This window comes from Tamandua tetradactyla, chromosome 8 (genome assembly GCF_023851605.1).
Source record: "Tamandua tetradactyla isolate mTamTet1 chromosome 8, mTamTet1.pri, whole genome shotgun sequence".
In the NCBI taxonomy this organism is placed as follows: Eukaryota; Metazoa; Chordata; class Mammalia; order Pilosa; family Myrmecophagidae; genus Tamandua; species Tamandua tetradactyla.
The window spans coordinates 46,844,287-46,862,937 of NC_135334.1; the positions used below are offsets into that span (position 1 = coordinate 46,844,287).

Genomic DNA, 18,651 nt, shown 5'->3' on the forward strand with positions numbered 1-18,651 from the left:
GAAACATCTAGTCTGTCCAGATGTTTAGATGTGCCCAATGTATGTTAAAAGTAGAAGTATTCCCAGTGTTTGCCCATGTTAAAAAAAAAAAAAAGTAGAAGTAGTCAAATATTACTTCGTAAATATCATTTTGTTCAAATTCATAGGAAATGTCTTTTGGAAATGGGGTTGCTAAACCATCTCTGTGAGCAGCATACTACTGTCTATATATTCATTCAGTGCTTTGGAGGAGATGGGAGAGAAGCAATTGTAAAAGGTAATATGCTACTGTGTTCAGGCTTGGACAATTTCAGGCAAATTTTTTTCTGTATGTTCTGTGCATTTTGTTTGGCTGTATATATAATAATATAATGGATAAATGAGTCTTAATGTTGCAACATCTAGTCTAGATTTTGAAGAGGTTGCCAGTATATGACAAAGATGATTTGGTAAAATTAGCAATGTTTTGGATACTTTGTGTTGAAATTCACTGGAAAGTTTGTCTTCTGTAAATGACTTTTGCATAGGAATTTGCTCAACCACTTCTAAGAATTGCACTTGCCAGTACTTATCCACTGAACTGGTGGTGGAGAAAAGGAAGGAATGATTCAAAGTCAAGGTAGTCATATTCAGGAGCTTCCTCATATTAAAACTATTGTTATGTGTGTACAGTTTTTTTAAAAAACATTACTGTGTATTCTGTGGACAAGTTAGTCCTTATATAAATATTCTAATCTGTCTAGAGTTTGAAAAGTGCTTGATGTGTTTAAAAATAGAAATAGTAGGAAAACATTGTAAGTAGCTTTTAAACAATTGATGGGAAATATTGTCTTTGGGAAAGGAATTAAACCACTTCTGAATATTATACCCTTGTTCTTGTTCATTGGTTTGAGGGAGGTGGGAGGGAAGAAATGGCAAAAATGTTTTGCTAATGTGTACTAGAGAATTCTGGTCATGTATTGTCCTGTGTTACGTACTGTTCCAGTTTGCTAGCTGCCGGAATGCAATATACCAGAGACGGAATGGCTTTTAACAAGAGGTAATTTGATGAGTTGCTAGTTTACCGTTCTAAGGCCAAGAAAATGTCCCAATTAAAACAAGTCTGTAGAAATGTCCAATCAAAGGCATCCAGGGAAAGATACCTTGGTTCAAGAAGGCCGATGAAGTTTAGGGTTTCTCTCTCAAGTGAGAAGGCACATGGCGAACACAGTCAGGGCTCCTCTCTCGGCTGGAAGGGCACATGGCGAACACGACATCATCTGCTAGCATCTTCTTCTGGCTTCCTGTTCCATGAAGCTCCCCGGGAGGCATTTTCCTTCTTCATCTCCAAAAGTCACTGGCTGGTAGACTCTCTGCTTTGTGGTGCTGCAGCATTCTCTACTCTCTCTGAATCTCTTTCTCCAAAATGTTTCCTCTTTTATAGGACTCCAGTAAACCAATCAAGACTCACTCAAATGGGTGGAGACATGTCATCCCCTAATCCAGTTTAACAACCACTCTTGACTAAATCACATCAACCAGGGAGATGATCTCATTACAGTTTCAAACACACAGCATTGAGTAGGGATTATTCTACCTTTATAAAATGGGATTTATATTAAAACATGGCTTTTCTTAGGGGGCATACTTCCTTTCAAACCAGCACACGTATATTCATTTAACTTTGCTTTACTGTATATGTTGTGTACATTCTGGACAAATGAATCCTAATTTTATGATATCTGCTCTCTAGGTGTTAAAGTGTTGTCAATGTATGACTAAAGTAGAGTTAGTAAGCTAACATTTGGTACACTTTGTGTTAAAATTCATAGAAAATCTGTCTTCTGAAAATGACTTTTTGGAAATGAAATTGCAAAACTACATCTAAATGACACATGTGCCTGTAACTCATCCTCTGGCTTTGTGGTGGAGAAAAGGAATTGAGAGAAATGAAGGGCCCTATACCAGAATGCTTCTATTTAGGAGATACTTTCAGATATTACCATTATTTCATGTGTGTAGTTTATTCAACACTACTCTGTATATAGTGGACAAATTTAAGTCCTTATTTGAAACGTCTAGTCTTCCTAGATGTTTAGATGTGCACAAAGTATGTTAAAAGTAGAGGTAGTAAAATAACTCAGTTTGTAGATACTGTTTTGTTAAAATTCATATGAAATATCATTTGGAAATGGAATGGTCAAACCACCTCCAGAGTAGTACACATCCTGTTTGTGCTGATTCAGGGTCCGAGGGGGAAGGAAGAGCTAAGGGCTGTAAGCCAGTAAGTCTGTACTTGGGTAAGATAAACCATCATCCTTTACGTTCTGTGCACTTTGTTTTACTTTACTATATGTAATAACATATATAGTGCACAAATGAGTCCTTTTTTTTATCATCTAGTCTTTCTAGATGTTAAAGAAGTTGCTAGCATATGACAGAAGTAGAGTTAGCAAACTAGAACATTTTGCACATTTCGTATTAAAATTTACAGGGAAGACTGCTCTGAAAATGATAGCATTTTACTTGCAAAAGCAAAATTGTTAAAGCATTGCAGATGCAACCACTGGTTTGATGGAGGTGAAAAGTGGAAGAGTTCTAGGCCAGAATATTTCTATTTAGAAGACACTTTCAGATGATATTCTTTGTTATATGTGCGTGATTTAGGACTTTATTTAAAACATCTAGTCTTTCTAGATGCTTAGAAGTATACAACATATGTTAAAAGTAGAGTGTGTAAATAACTCTTAAAATATTTTTTCTGTTACTACATGGGGATGGCACTGTTAAACTAGATGTCTTGGGGCAGTATGCTGAAGGGTTTGTGGGGAGGGGAGCAGAGAAGGAAATGCAGAGGGAAAGATTCTTTACAACCAGAGTTGTTAGAAAAGTTCTGATTGTCTGACCGTTGCTCTATATAGGCATTTTGTTATTACTGTAGAGAACAAGTCCTAATGTCCAAATATATATTTTAAATAGAGGTAGAAAGATATTCCCTTTAGACATATCCTTATATTCATTTACAGGAAGGACTGTCTCCTGGGAGTGACCTTTGCTAATCTATCTCTTAGAGCTAGACATATTTCTGTACTAAGTCACTGAAATGCTGAAAGAGAAAGAAGAGGAAGGGAAAAGGGAAGGGCTCTTGGCTAGTATCTCTGTATCTAGAAGACAGTTATAGATTATAACCATAGTTCTCTATGCATTTTTTTGGTAAAATACTTGTGTTTACTTGTGTCTGATGCTTCTTTTATCTACCGTATGGACAGACGAATAAAACATATGGATTAAAAATAAATAAAGAATAGGGGGAACAAATGTTAAAATAAATTTAGTAGATTGAAATGCTAGTGATCAATGAAAGGGAGGGGTATGGTATGTATGATTTTTTTTCTGTTTTCTTTTTATTTCTTTTTCTGAATTGATGCAAATGTTCTAAGAAATGATCATGATAATGAATATACAACTGTGATGAAAAAAAGAATGTTCATGTTGTATGTTGATTGGTTTTATTAATAAAATTTTTTTAAATACTTGTATTTATTGTGTATAAGATCATTATTTCACAACATCTAAGCTTTTTAGATATCTTGAGGTCACAATATATGATGGAAAGGAGAGCTAGTGAATTAACAAATTTATAAATATCTTTTTATTAATAGAAAAGAAGCGCCTTTCCCATGGAATTGTTAAAGCACCTCTGAGCAGTATGCATCGAGACTTGCTCATTAGTTTGGCTGCAGAGGGCCAGAAGAGAGTGAAAGGGGAGGATGTACGCAGATGTGTCCATATTTTCATCTTGATGTAAACCACTGTATGTGCACATCTCTTGGCTATGCCATAGAAAGATGTTAAATAACTGAATGGAAACATACCTTGCTATTATTTCAATACAGATCTGACAATTCATTATACTTTTTGTCCTCTTGCTTTATGTCTCATTTTAAATTGAGCATTAAAGGAATACAATATTTATAACTCTGCCAATATCTATAGAAGCCTGTTGCCATTTCTGTCTTTCATGAGATTTTTGTTCACAAGAAAGGCAGGATTACATTTTTCCCCCTGATTGAGTTGGTGTCATGTATTCTTGGTTATTACAATACTCATGACTTTGGGACTTTGAATTGATAACTATTCATGAAAAAGCATAATAAATTCTGTGTGATCTCAACCACATAAAAATGTATGCTCAGTGGTGTGTATACACATAAAGGACCTAGGAGATGTCAAACTATAAACTGCTTGTGATTTGGGATGACTTTTGTGTTCTCTTCTTGTGCTTTTCAATTTTCTATCTTGTACAATTAACTTAAAAGTTTTTTTTAAATGTTATTTTAAAAACCTCCAAAAATTTACATATATATTTTATTCATACTTTGTATATTTGATATATTTCACAATAATTACTCATTCCTGCCAAATTAGGTATTTGGAAGATGGGAGGAAGGATTGGAATCAATCAACCAAACAGTCATTAAGTAGGAGGATTTTGTACTCTAGTTACTTTTCAAGTGCCTTTAAGTTTTCATTCCCTTTTAACAAAACCAAAACTTAAAATCATAGAAGATGCATTATGGATGACTGTGATTCATGCAAGAAAGACCCTGGAGACCTCCCATCAGCAAAATCATACCAAAGAGAAAGGCCTTGGCCCTAATGTTAAAAGATTTGTGAATGAAGGCACTCTATAAGCTTTAAATTAAAAAAATAAAGTTTAAATTATGTATTTTAAGTTAAAATATTTAATGCACGTATATATGTATGTTTGTAAATATCTATGTATGTACTTATATATACATAGTATTTGTTTTATCCAATTTTATTTTCCTTTTTAAAAATTAAATGACCAACTTAGAGTTCTACAATAGGACATCTACTCTTTTAAACATTAGGGAAATGAACAAAAGATTTTATTTTATGTAAGACTTTCTTTGGGAACTAATGCAAGGTGAGGATAGAATGGCATAGAGGTATTGTATGTTTAAAAAATAAACCTGATTCTTAACATTTATTCCTGAGAAAATATGAATTTTAAATATTAAAGAAGTTTCTCCCTAATAAGAATGAATATAACATTAAATAATCTTCAAAATAGTTTTTTATTCATTGCTCATTTATATACTGACTTGAAAGCAATGTCACTTTTCAAAACACTGAAGAAAACGTGTGTATCCCCCATTTATAAATAATGTGTGTCTCCATGTGTGTAATTCTTCCTTTCAACACTTCCTGGAAAAATAGAAGATTATTCTTCATCTGGTCTTTTAGTTACAGTTAGCAGGGCATTTTCCTTAATCTTTGGAGTGATCAGAAGGTTGGAAGGGTATCTTAATCCTGTTCTGAGTATGTCAAAGTAGATGTCTTTGTTCATTTCACAAAAACAAGTTAAGGGTAGTGTTGTGAGGATTAGATTTTGACAATTCAATCCAGATGACTACATTATCATGGAAAAATATTCTGCCTCCTTTATCTGATCCAGAAACTGTATTTATAGAAGACATTGTAGCTACACTATAATACAGTTAAAAATTTTTAAATGAAAAATTATAAGAACCCCAGCTGTTAAAGGGCAGTGACTGAGTGAATTGATTTGAGTGTTAACATATCCATGATGATGTGGATTATTCAAGATTTTTTCCAAAAATCATTTCAAAGGCTCTCACTTTAACATTTCAAAGGTAGTGGCTAATATTTGAAAAAAGATGTTTCACTTCTTTTAAATACAATAATAATGGGGTTTGAAAGCTAAATATGCAAAAGCTTCTAAAATTATGTGTGCCAGGATGTTCTGAATGACAATTGTGTTCACAGATGTCGCACTTGGAACATAAAATATTGGCATGTTTCATAGCAGTTTTTCTTTTCTGATGAAGTTATTTGCACTTATGCAGTGACATGAGCTTTTTGTGTGGCATTAGAGAAAAAGCAATATTCTAAAAAAAATGGTAAAAGCTTTGAACCTACAAATTTAACTAACCCTGCATGAGTTATTAAGCAAATAAAACTTTGGTATTTTTATTTGCTTTTATTTCATAGATCAAAGCACATTAAGGCATATTTCATTTCAGAGAAATGTGTTCAAAATATTTTAAATTTTGAAGTTAAAATACATGTGCTTCATTCAGAAAATGCAGATTTTAAAAAGGAAGTTCATTAAATCTATAATTTTCCAAAGATGATGCTTCTCTCTCCATTGCAATCTAAGGTCAGAGATCTCTTCATATTTCCTATTAGTTATTTAGTAATACAATAGGACTCAAACATTATGGAGCTTTGGTTAGAAAATCAAATGTCCTGCCTCACTGTATAGTTCTCTGCTTAAAGTAAATTTGCCAAGTATATTCTATGAAACATCAATTCATACAAACGAAGGGATTCCATACTTAAATTAGATTGCAAAGTACTGTAGCCTCCTCTTAAATATGTATAAGGCACAATGGTGTTTTGAAATTTTCTCTAGCAAAAAAACTTTTTCACTTTTTTAACACTGGAATTGCCTAAATATATTTGGCCTTTTTCACGAAAGTCCAAATGATATCTTACAGTATACTTAGGCATATGCTATCCTATGAAATTTAACCTGTGTAATTCCTGTATATTCTGGAAATGCTGGCCCTTAAAAGAATATTTATTTCTATAAAGTGAAAATTCATTTTTTTTCTACAATGAAAAGATACTTTGTATATAATAGCTAATAAAATCCTAGCATTTTACTGATTTCTCTTCAATAATGGTACCAGTCTTTCCAGAAATTAATTCTGTTTGCTTGCTTTGCCTAATTAAGTGTTACAGAGACTAAAGAATTTTGAGATGCACTGCTTCACACAATATGGAATACCTTTCAGGTAATAACAATATCAGGAAACTAAAGTTTTAAAGTGAGAAAGCCAGAGTTGGGAAACCACCTGACTTTTTCCCATTTTGGTAATATGAATTTGGAGCACCATGTTGTCATAATTGTAGGTTAGGAGGCTACATTTGAGGCTTGAGGCATAAACAAGATAACATTGGTGTATATTCTGAGGTTGTTAGCCTGAGGAATCTTTGAGGAAAACTTGGAAAGGCTAATGTAGATGAGATGTTCTGGCCATTAAACCAACTTTTGTTTGAAACCCCTGATTGCCTTTCTTTAAAAAAAAAAATTTATTGTATTATATAACATATATACAAAGCAAAAAAGAAAAAAACAATAGTTTTCAAAGCACTCTTCAAGAAGTAGTTACAGGACAAATCCCAGAGTTTGTCATGGTCTACCATATCATCATCTCAGATTTTTCCTTCTAGCTGCACCAAAACATTGGAGGCTAGAAGGAATATATATATATATTTTAACATCACAATTGACTTTTTTTGTGAAAAATAACATAAACACAAAAAAGCAATAAATTCCAAAACATGGCACAACAATTAGTCATAGAACAGATTTCAGAGTTTGCTATGGATTACAATTCCACAATTTTAGGTTTTTAGTTCTACCTGCTCTAAGGTACTGTAGACTAAAAGAAATATCAGTATAATGATTCAGTAATCATACTGGTTTGTTAAGCCCTACCTTCTCTGTATAACTCCACCATCACCTTTGATCTTTCTGTCCCACTCTTTAGGGGTGTTTGGGCTATGCACATTCTAACTTTTTCATGTTGGAAAGGGCTGTCAATAATATGGGGTAGGGAGATGGAACTAGCTGATGTTCTGGAGAGGCTTGCCCCTCTAGGTTTCAGGACTTATCTGGCCCAGGGACCCATCTGGAGGTTGTAGGTTTCTGGAAAGTTACTCTAGTACATGGAACCTTTGTAGAATCTTATATATTGCCCTAGGTGTTCTTTAGAATTGGATGGAATGGTTTTGATTGGGGGTTGGCAAGTTATGACAAGTAGCAATGCCTAACTGAAGTTTACGTAAGAGTAACCTTCAGAGTAGCTTCTTGACTCTATTTGAACTCTCTCAGCCACTGATACCTTAGTTATTACACTTCTTTTCCCCCTTTTGATAAGGATGGAATTGTTGATCCCATGATGCCAGGGCCAGACTCATCCCTGGGATCATCTCCCAAGATGCCAGGGAGACTTTGCCCCCTGGATACCATATCCTACATAGGGAGGAGGACAATGAAACCACTTGCAGAGGTGGGCTAAAAGAGAATGAGGTCACATTTAAGCAACAAAAGAGGTCCTCCAGAAGTAAATTTTAGGCATACCTATAGGTAGGATAAGCTTCTCTGCTACCTACATAAGCTTCACAAGAGTAAACCTCAAGATCAAGGGCTTAGCCTATTAATCTGTGTGTCCCTAATGTTTGACACAGTATCAGGGGTTTCCCGGGTGGTGAAGTTTAATAGTCCCATATTTTTTTTCCCCTCCCTCAAGAGACTTTGCCAATACTTTTTAATTTTCTGTTTAATATATTCTAGGATGTATCCAGGCATTACGTTAAGCTATACAGCATTAAAGGCCCTCATTCTTATTCTGGGCTCCCTGTCTTTCGATTGTTTAAATGAGCTATCCAGAGATGTTGAGTTAGATTATGTCCCTGATTTCTTTTTAATGGTACTGTTAATTTGTTTCCCTTCTTCCCCCTACCCCCACCCGCCCGCATGGGCAGACACCGGAATCAAACCCGGGTCTCCAGCATGGCAGGCGAGAACTCTGCCTGCTGAGCCGCCATGGTCCGCCCTCCCTCTTTTTAACTTACATGGCTTTTATTTCTTTACAGCTCTACCTAAAATCTTACATTAGTGGTGCATTCATGCCATTTCAGCTTGTTTTGGTATTTTGACTCTTTTATTTTTTAGTCCTCTAGTTGCAATTATTTTGCTTTATGTGAATAATTGTTCATCCTTCTTTATTCTTTCCATTTTTTTCTTATATCCCATTTTATCATCTAGTTTTATGGTTTTTAAGTCTCTAGTTATATACTTTTATATTATTTAGTAACTATTTTAAAATTATTTTAGCTTACATCTTTTATTGATGAGTGCATTATATTTTATTACCTACTTCTTTATGGTCTCAACACATTAAAAGGCCATGCAACTAACATAAGAGAGGAAGCTGTGAGGACAGTCTGCACCCTAAATAATGGAGGCTGGGTGCTTTTTGCTTACATTTCCCTTAAAAGACTTCACTTAAAAGACTCCCTTTAATATTGAATTACTTGAATTTAGATACTAAAACAATAGTATTTGCCTATAGAAAATCCACTTGAGCACTGAAAGTAGTGCTTTTTTTTAAGTAAGGTGATTACAACTAAAAATTCACTCATCCATTCAATAGAGATTCACTGAGCACCTTCTATATGTCCGAAATGGTGTCTTGTACGAGGGATACAACAGTGAATGGCATACATAGGAATCTTCTCTTTACAGAGATTAAAATTCTTAGATTCCACCATATCCAATGGCTAAATTAGCCAGATTCCTATACAAATTTGAGGGAGGGAAATGATAGGCCTACTTTTCAGAAGGTTCCTCTACATAATAGCAGCTACGACTTCAACAACAATGATTATTAAGTTATTTCTATGTGCTAGTCACCACAGAAGCATTTAGTATATTCTAACTCATTTAGTGCTCAAAAACACCCACCCAAATCCCTGTGATACAGATATTATTAACCTCTGTGCTAGTTTGAAACTTGTGTACCCCAAAAAATCCATGTCCTTTAATCCTGATTCAATATTGAAGGGTGGAAACCCTTTTGATTAGATTATCTCCACAAAGATGTGGCACACCAGGTTGTGGGTGTGGACTCTGGATTAGATGGAGATGTGACTCCTCCCATTCAAAGTGGGTCTTGATTATTTTATTGGAGTCCCTTAAAGGGAAAACATTCCAAGGAAGCCTCACGCAGATACTTGGAGAACAGCTGCTTCAGAACTGAGATAGACATGGATGTTCGGAGATGCCTGGAGTGCCGCCAAAGAGAGCAGATGCCTAGACATTGGGAGAGCCCAGCAGATGTCGCCATGGGCCTTTCCAAGAGATGCTAAGCAAGCCAGAACCCAGAGCTGTGTTCTGGAGGAGCTAAGGCCACAGACACTTAAAGAGAAAAGAATAGGAAACAGAAGCTGAAAGCAACAGAGCCCAGGAGCAAGAGACCAGGAGATGCTAGCCACATGTCTTCTCAGCTGACAGAGGTCTCTGGACAGGATCAGCCTTTCTTGAGTGATGGTAACCTCCTATTGGTGCCTTAATTTGGACATTTCCATGGCCTTCGTACTGTAAACTTGTAACTTATTAAATTTTCTTTTTAAAAGCTGTTCTGTTTCTGGTATACTGACATTTAGCAGCGTTTACAAACTAATATATAGAAGAAGGAGACAGTGAAGTAAAGAGAGGTAAGTAATTTGCTTGGGGCCATATAGCTAATTACCTCCTTAGGGTTAATATCAGCAAATAACCAGATGGTGTTAAACCTCTACTATATATCTTTCAATTGAGAGGATACAATTATATTTCCAAAGCTAGACTTTAAAAATTCTTCTATCAATCTGCTTCCAAACATCTCTTTGATTTATCTCAGTTGAAAACAATGTTAACAGATGATTATCTACCTAATTCATCCTATGAAGTCAGCACCACCCTAGTATCAAAGCCAGACAAAGATACTACAAGAAAAAATCATACACCAATCTCTCAAATGAACATAGATGCAAAAATCCTCAACAAAATACTTGCAGATCAAATCTAGCAGCACATTAAAAGAATTATATACCATGACCAAGTGGGATTTATTCCAGGTATGTAAGGCTGGTTTCAACATAAAAAAATCAATTAATGTTATATATTATATCAACAAATGAAAGCAGAGGAACCACATGATCATCTCTATTGATGCAGAAATGCATTTGACAAAATTCAACATCCTTTCATGATGAAAACACTTCAAAAAATAGGAATAGATGGTAACTTCTTCAACATAATAAAGATTATATATGAGAAACCCACAGTTAACATCATCCTGAATGGGGAAAGACTGAAAGTTTTCCCTCTAAGATCACGAACATGACAAGGGTGCCCACTGTCACCATTGTTACTCAACACTGTGCCAGAAGTTCTAGTCAGAGCAGATAGACAAGAAAAAGAAATAAAATGCGTCCAAATTGGAAAGGAAGGTGTAAAACTCTCACTGTTTGCAGATGACATGATACTATATGTTGAAAATCCTGAAAAATCTATAGTAAAGTGACTAGAGCTAATAAATGAGTACAACAAAGTGGCAGGGTACAAGAGCAGTGCCCCCAAATCAGTAGTGTTTCTATATACTAGTCATGAGCAATCTGAGGAGGAAATCAAGAAAAATTATATTTACAATAGCAACAGAAAGAATCAAACATTCAGGAATAAGTTTAAGGATGCAAAAGACCTAATCACAGAAAATTACAAGAAAATGCTAAAAGAAATCATGGAAGACTTAAATATATTGAAGGGCTTACCATATTCATGGGTTGGAAGACTAAATATAATTAACAGGTCAATTCTACTAAAATGAATTATAGATTTAATGCAGTACCAATTAAAATTCCAACAACCTGCTTTGCAGAAATAGAAAAAACAAATAAATGTATTTGGAAAAGCAGGTGCTCTAAATAGCTAAAAATATCTTGAGAAAGAAAATTGAAGTGGGTGGTCTCATACTACCTGACTTGAAAGCACCTTACAAAGCTACAGTGGTCAAAACAGCATGCTGCTAGCATAAAGACAAGTATACTGACCAATAGAATCAAATGAGTGTTCAGAAATAGACCCTCTCGTCTATGGACAATTGATCTTTCATGAGGTGGTCACTACAACTCACCTGGGACAGAGCAGCCTCTTCGTTTCATGGTACTTGGAGAACTGGGTATCCATATGCAAAAGAAAGCAAGAGGATCCATATCTCACACTGTATAAAAAAATTAACTCAAAATGAATCAAAGACCTGGACATTAGAGCTAAGACCATAGAACTTTTAGAAGAAAATGTAGGGAAATATTTTATAAATCTTGTAATAGGAGGTGGTTTCCTAGAGCTTACACTCAGAGCACAAGCTCTGAAAAAAGAAATAGATAAATGGATCTCAAAATTAAACACTTTTGTGCGTCAAAGGACTTTGTCAGGAAAGTAAAAAAGCAGCCTCCTCAATAGGAGACAATATTTGGAAATCACATATCAGATCAGGGTTTAGGACTCAGAATATATAAAGAGATTCTTCACTCAACAACAAAAATACAAACAGGCAGGCCACGGTGGCTCAGCAGGCAAGAATGCTTGCCTGCCATGCCAGAGGACCCGGGTTTGATTCCCGGTGCCTGCCCATGTAAAAAAAACAACAACAAAAAAGATAAACAACCCAGTTAAACAATAGACAAAAAACATACAAGTTTACAGTTTTAAGGCTATGAAATTCTTCAAATTAAAACAAGTCTATAGAAATGTCCGAGCAAAAAAAAGGGAGGGGGTTTAGGGGAAGGGTATGGATTCTTTGTGTAAAAAAAAGGAATGACTTCATATGGATTATGGTGGCTAAGGTATGTCTATTTACTTAGATTGGACTGTATGATGTGTGAATAAAACTGTTTACAAATGAACAGCGAGAAATAAGCGCTAGAGAAAATGCAGAGAGAGCTGTACCTATTCACTGTGGGTAGGGAAACAGGAAAGGTGCAGCCCCGGAGGGCGGTGTGGTTGTTCCACAGGAGGCTAGGGGTAGGGTTGCCATATGATCCTGAAACCCTGTGGCTCAATATATACCCAGAGGAACTAAGTGTGGGGACATGAATGGACATTTGCACACTGGTGTTTATGGTGGCAGTGTTCGTGATTCACAATGGATTGAGGTGGTCTAATGGTACAATGACTAAGGAATGGAAGGAAGAACTGTTGGATATACATACAACTGACTACCAAGCAGCTGCAGGAAGGAATGAAGTTGTGAGGCATGCAACCAAGTGTATGAAACTTAAGGGCTATATGTTGAATGAAATATTAGGAACAAAAAGACAAATATTATCATGCATCACTCATATGGACTGACTATAATATGAAAACTTGGTGTACTGAAGTTGAAAGCATGAGTTATTAGGTTGGAGCCAGGGAGATTTATACCCCTGCGAGTCATATCCCACATAGCGGGAGAGGGAGTAAATTCAATTGCACATCAGCTTAGAGAGAGCCACATCTGAGCAACAAAAGAGTCTGGGGGTGACTCTAAGGCCTAATTTTAAGTAGGCTCAGCCTATCCTTTGCAGGAATAAGTTTCATAGGGGTGAACCCCCCAAACGAGGGCTCTGCCTATTGATCTACTTGTCTCCACTGCTTGCAAGAATATCAGAAATTCTCCAAACGGGGAAGTTGAATATTTCCTCCTTTCTCCCCAGTGCCCCAAAGAGACCTTGCAAATACTTCTTTATTCACTGCCCAGATTACTCTGGGATATATTGGGGTGTCATATTAACTTGGATGAACCAACAAAGTCTCATGCCCTATTCAAGATTCCATGTACTTATGGTGTTCAACTAAACTGACCATACAACTTAAATTAGGAAATGCACTGCCCAAAATACAAATTTTACACCAAATAAACGTATCTCTCTTTGGTTCACACAGAAGTTGAAGTTTTAAAACATGAACAAGATCATCCTTTACCCTGTATTTTGATTTACCTTAGTCCTATCCAGTTCGCATCATTCATATCTCAACTTGAAGTCAGATCCCCTTTTCGACTTTTGTAACAGTTCCTGTATTGGGTACTGCTGACTTTCATAGCTTCAGGGCTCTAACTTTGAGTCTCAGGTGTCACATAAATACCCTAAGTTTCTTGGCATGATGAAGTTATATACAAACAGCTCAGTATCTCAGAATTTAGAAATAACTTCTATGTGGCTGCTGTAGAGCTTACAATCTAGAACCCTTTACAGTAGGAGCCAACCTGATAACCCATGCTCTCAGCTTCAATATACCAAGTTTTTGTATTATAGTTAGTCCATGTGAGTGAGGCATGATAATATTTGTCTTTTTGTTTCTGACATTTCATTAACACACAGACTTTAAGGTTCATAATTAGTTGCATGCCTCACAACTTCATTCCTTCTCTGTGGCTGCTCAGTAGTCAGTTGTATGTATACACCACAGTTTCCCCTTCCATTACTTAGTGGTACCCTGAGGCTGCCTCCATCCCTTGTGGATTGAAAACACAGCTGCCATAGACTCCAGTGTGCAAATGTCCGTTCGTGTCCCCACACTCAGTTCCTCCAGGTATATTCTGAGCTACGGGGTTTTGGGATCATACGGTGACCCCACCCCTAGCTGCCTGTGGAGCCACCACACTGCTCTCCAAGGGGCTGCACCTCTCAGTTTCCCTACCGACAGTGCATAGGTGCATCTCTTTCTCTGCATTTTCTCTAGTACTTATTTCTCTCTGTTCTTTTTTAAACAGTTTTAATCACACATTATCCAATCCAACCTAAGTGGATAGACATACTTTTTCCACCATAATCTATCTGAAGGCATTTCCTTTTCTTCCACAAACAATCTATATCCCTTCCCCATGCCCCCTGCCTATTGACATTTAGTTTTGGCATAATGCCTTTGTTACATTCAGTGGATAAATATTACAGTGTTACTATTGACTATAGACCCTAGCTTGCATTGATCATACTTTTTAAAATATTCTATTTATTTTCAACACCCTACAATAGTGATAGTCCTTCATACACCCTCAAGCAAAAACATATTTTTTTATTTGTACATTTAATCACCATCATTGTTCACTCTAGGCCCTCCTAAATTACACCATCTGAGTCTTTATCCTCTATCTTTACTCCTGGTTCATGCATGCCCCCAACCCTTCTCCTTTTATCATTCTCTCATTCAGCTTCAGTCAGTACTTTTATTATTGTACTACAATCAGGTAGTACTATGCTATCCATTCCTGAATTTTTAAAATCAGTCCTGTGGCACAGTCTGTATTCCTTCAGCACCAATTGCTCAAAATCTACCCTATTTCTATCTCTTGATAACCTGTGTGCTTAGCTTTTCGCTCATTGCTGATATGTTCTTGATCCCCAATTTCTAAGTTCTACCCTGCCTTCTCCAGCCATTTTGCTATTTGACCAAGTGACCCGCAGTTCAGATGACAATCTAGGGAAATAGATGTTCTTTATACCTGGAGCATCAACTTCAAATCTCTATTTCATCATCTATCCTACTGAATCAGTCTGTAAACATATCAGCATTGTCTGTATCTTTCACCTTTCTTCTAATGCCCAGAACAGAGGAAGCCTAAACCATCCATTCATGCTTTCTTTATTCTGAGAATCATCTTAGTTATATTTGGTTATACTAGGCTACCAAGGATGGGGATAAAAACCTAGGAAATGTCCCCAAGTTATTCCTCCAGCTTTGTGGGATGGAAAGTAAAAAGCACAGCTGCAATCCAGTCCCATTTATAGTTTCCATACTCCTTGCATCTGAAACTTTAATCCCTAATGAAGGATCCAGTAGTGTCATTTTGAAAATTCCATGTTTCCTAGACCCACTCCAGAGTATTTTTGTATTTTAGGAATGTTGTGGGTTTTGAGGGGCAGTCATAAGCACTTTGTAGAAGATAAAGTGTACGATCTACAAGAAATTTTTCCCAATTTCCATCTCTGCTCATGGAAACAAAATCAAATTTAGTTTAAGAAAGGGTTATTCAAGGGTATGAGATTGTGTTGGTTTGTCCAGGTTAGTGTGATGCCCCAATAAATCCCAGTGTATTTGAACAGTGAATAAATAAGTATTTGCAAAGTCCCCTTGGGGAAATGGGGGAAAAGGGGGAAAAATTTAACTTTCCCATTTGGAGAATTCCTGATATTCTCACAAGCAGTGGAGACAACCAAATCAATAGGCCGAGCCCTCAATCTTGTGGCTTCCCCCGTGTTCTAGTTTGCTAGCTGCCAGAATGCAACACACCAGAGATGGACTGGCGTTTAATAAAAGGGGATTTATTTTGTTAGTTCTTCAGAGGAAAGGCAGCTAACTTTCCACTGAGGTTCTTTCTTACGTGGAAGGTACAGGATGGTCTCTGCTGGTCTTCTCTCCAGCCCCCTCGGTTCCAACAACTTTCCTCGGGTGACTTCTTTCTACATCTCCAAAGGCCTGGGCTGAGCTGCAAGTGCTGAGATGAGGAATGCCGAGCTGCTTAGGCTGTGCTACGTTGCACTCTCTCATTTAAGCACCAGTCAATTAAGTCAAACGTCACTCATTGCAGCAGACACACCTCCTAGCTGACTGCAGATGTAATTAGCAACAGATGAGGTTCACGTACCATTGGCTTATGTCCGCAGCAACAGGACTAGGTATGCTCACCTGGCCAAGTTGACAACTGAATCTAACTAACACACCCCGCAAAGAATAGGCTAAGCCTACTTAAATTTAGGCCTAAGGAACAGGCCATGGTGGCTCAGCAGGCAGAGTTCTCACCTACCATGCTGGGGACCCAGGTTCGATTCTCGGTGCCTGCCCATGCAAAAAAAAAAAAAAAATAGACCTAAGAAGATGGCAGTGTTTGAGTGACTGACCGAGGGACCAAGGTGAAGAGCCGTACGAAGTTAAAGAGGCCAGGAATTGTCCACACCCTACTTCTACATGTCCACACCCTACTTCTAGCAGTTCCAGGAACTCAGCAGAAGTTAAACAACACAGAATTTAAACATGGGACAGAGACCTATGTCATCCACCAAGAGTGGAAAATTTATGAACCCCATAGACCAGGCCCGAAGGGAAGCTTGGGAGAGAGAATTAAAGAAGAACAAAAAACATGGCATTATGGTACAAGCTGCAGTTTTGAAGATAAAGGATCCCAAACAGATTATCCAGAACATGGAGAGATTAGATGAAATGAAATTTAACCCTGTGTAACAGCTCCAGTTAAATGAAAAGGTGCTGAAAGACCAATATAAAAAGCTGCATGAAACCTTTGAACGTACTCTATAACTCTATGAAAAAAAAGATCTGGATATTGACAAAGAATTGAGAAAGCTAGAAGTAGAATATGAACAAAAGAGGGCTCAACTTAGTCAATAGTTTGATGCAGTCAAGAATGCTAAGCATGTGGAAGGTGAGAGTATTCCTTTGCCAGATATGCCTCATGCTCCTTCCAACACCTTGATCCAGGATATTCTACTTCCTGGTGCCCAGCCACTTTCTATCTTTAAAAAGACTTCAGCCTATGGACCTCCAACTCGGGCAGTTTCTATGCTTCTATCCTTCCTCTTCTTGGACTTGGTGTTCCACGTTTGCCCCCTGGCAGAAAACCTCCTGGTCCACCTCCGCCTCAAGTCTTGCAGATGTATGGCTGTAAAGTAGGCTTTGCCCTAGATCTTCCTCCTTGTAGGCTAGTTGAAGCTATTTTATATAGTCCTGAACTTGCTCAGTGAGGCCACGATGACATATTTCCAGCACCAGTGAGGATGATGGCTATCCTGAGGACAAGAATCAGGATAAACATGATGACAGCACTGATGACAGTAACTGACAGATCAGATGGAGAAAGTGAGGGAGATGAATTTGTGCACCATGATGATAGTGAGAAAGACAACAATGAAGGAAAAAAATCAGGTCTGAGTGTACAATTTGCAGATATGTCTGGAAAATCAAGGGAAAAAAAGAACATGAAAGAACTGACTCCTCTTCAAGCCATGATGCTTTGAATGGAAGGTCAGGAAATCCCGGAGAAGGGTGAGAAGTAGAGGAATTTTCAGAGGATGATGCTGATGATGATTCTGATGATTCTGAAACAGAAAAGCAGTCACAGAAACAGCATAAAGAAGAATCTCTTTCAGATAGCACATCTACACCTTCTTCACAGCAGCAGGCTCCTCCACAGTCTGTTCCTCCTTGTCAGATACAAGCACCTCCCATGCCAGGACCACCTCCTCTTGGCCACCACTGGCACCACCTTTACAGCCACCTGGACCACCCACATGCCTTCTTCCTGGGCCACCTCCAGGAGCTCCTGCATTCCTGAGACCACCTGGAATACCAGGACTCTGAGGGCCTTTACTGCATCTTTTACCTCCAGGACCACCACTAGGCTGACCTCCTGGCCCTCCCCCAGGTCAACCTCCAGGCATGCCCCCTGGCCCTCCTCCTTTGGTAACTCCACCTAGGCTACCTCCCCCCGCACCTCCAGGTATCCCTCCACCTTGTGCTGGCATGATGCGCCCACCTTTGGTGCCTCCACTTGGACCTGCCCCACCTGGGCTTTTCCCACCAGCTCCCTTGCCACACCCAGGATTCTTAAGTTCCCCACCCAATTTAATTCAGCGACCCAAGGCGGATGATACGAGTGCAGCCACCACTGAGAAGAAAGCCACAGCAAACATCAGTGCCAAGCAACAGACCACTAATCCCAAGGCAGAGCTTACTCAATTTGTGCCCACTGCACTGAGGGTATATCGGGAGAATAAAAGGGCCACTACTACTCTCCAAAGAAAGAGAATGATTCTGCTGTGCCTCTTGCCAAAGCAGCCCCCAAATCTGGTCCTTCTGTTCCTGTCTCAGTACAAACTAAGGATGATGTGTATGAAGCTTTCATGAAAGAAGTGGAAGGGCTACTGTGACAGCTTTTGATGCTGTAACAGGTTTCTGTTCACATCAGTGGCTCATGGAGAAAGAGACTCTTATTAAGATTAGGTGAAAGAGCTACTTCCACTGTCAGGGTATTTTCT

General features: G+C 37.7%; 1 pseudogene; it reads left to right on the forward strand.

The window, feature by feature from the left end:
* Positions 1–16,633: 16,633 nt before the first annotated feature.
* LOC143643369 (WW domain-binding protein 11 pseudogene) lies at positions 16,634–18,543 on the forward strand (annotated as a pseudogene).
* The last annotated feature ends 108 nt before the right edge of the window (positions 18,544–18,651 follow it).